Source organism: Trichechus manatus, unplaced genomic scaffold (genome assembly GCF_000243295.1).
Source record: "Trichechus manatus latirostris isolate Lorelei unplaced genomic scaffold, TriManLat1.0 scaffold00133, whole genome shotgun sequence".
In the NCBI taxonomy this organism is placed as follows: domain Eukaryota; kingdom Metazoa; phylum Chordata; class Mammalia; order Sirenia; family Trichechidae; genus Trichechus; species Trichechus manatus.
The window spans coordinates 7749674-7751226 of record NW_004444069.1 but is presented as its reverse complement, the minus strand read 5'-3'; the positions used below and the strand labels follow the sequence as shown (position 1 = coordinate 7751226).

General features: G+C 39.3%; 1 protein-coding gene across 1 annotated transcript in view; it reads left to right on the top strand.

Moving 5' to 3' along the window:
* The window catches only part of MTOR (mechanistic target of rapamycin kinase), a 138928-nt gene that overhangs the window by 46190 nt on the left and 91185 nt on the right, over positions 1-1553 (top strand). The window lies entirely within an intron of this gene.

Below are 1553 nucleotides of genomic sequence, written 5' to 3'. Positions count from 1 at the left end.
CCAGACATAAATTCATCCACCTATGAGCAGCTGATATTTGACAAAGGCCCAAAGTCCATTAATTGGGGAAGAGACAGTCTCTTTAAACAATGGTGCTGGCATAACCAGATATCCATCTGCAAAAAACTGAAACAAGACCCATACCTCACACCATGCACAAAAACTTACTCAAAATGGATCAAAGACTTAAATATAAAATGAAAAACAATAAAGATCATGGAAGAAAAAATAGGAACAATGCTAGGAGCCCTAATACATGGCATAAACACAATATGAACCATAAGTAAGAATGCACAAGCACTAGAAGAGAGACTAGATAACTGGGAGCTTCTAAAAATCAAACACTTAGGCTCATCAAAAGACTTTACCAAAAGAGTAAAAGGACAACCTACAGACTGGGAAAAAATGTTTGGGTACGATAAATCCGATCAGTGTCTAATCTCTAAAATATACGAGATACTGCAAAACCTCAACAACAAAAAGACAAATAACCCAATTAAAAAATGGGCAAAGGATATGAACAGACACTTCACCAAAGAAGATGTTCAAGCCGCTAACAGACACATGAAGAAATGTTCACGCTCATTAGCCATTAGAGAAATGCAGATCAAAACTACAATGAGATATCATCTCACCACAACAAGGTTTGCATTAATCCAAAAAACACAAAATAATAAATGCTGGAGAGGTTGTGAAGAGACTGGAACACTTATACACTGTTGGTGGGAACGTAAAATGGTACAAGCACTTTGGAAATCGATTTGGCGCTTCCTTAAAAAGCTAGAAATAGAAGTACCATACGATCCAGTAATCCCACCCCTTGGAATAAGTCCTAGAGAAGTAAAAGTCGTCACACGAATAGATATATGCACACCCATGTTCATTGCAGCACTGTTCACAATAACAAAAAGACGAAAACAACCTAGGTGCCCATCAATGGATGAATGGATAAAAAAATTATGGTATATCCACACAATGGAATACTACGCAACAATAAAGAACAACGACAAAGCCGTGAAACATAACATGGAGGAGTCTGGAGGGCATTATGCTGAGTGAGTTTAGCCAGTCATGGACAAATATTATATAAGACCACTATTATAAGAACTCAAGAAAAAGTTTAAACACAGAAGACAACATTCTTTGATGGTTACAAGGGTGGGGAGGGAGGGTGAGGGTTATTCACTAACTAGATAGTAGACAAGTTTTATCTTAGGTGAAGGGAAGGACAGCATACACTACAGGGGAAGTCTGCACAACTGGACTAAACCAAAGCTAAGAAGTTTCCTGAATACAATCAAACACTTTGAGGGACAGAGTAGCAGGGGTAGGGATCTGGGGACCATGCTTTCAGGGGACATCTAGGTCAACTGGCATAACAAAGCGTATTAAGAAAATGTTCTGCATCCTTTGGTGAGTGGCGTCTGTAGTCTTAAAAGCTTGCAAGCAGCTGTCTAAGATGCATCAGTTGGTCCCACCCACCTGGAGTAAAGGAGAATGAAGAACACCAAAGACACAAGGAAAGTATTAGCCCAAGAGACAGAAAGGGCCAC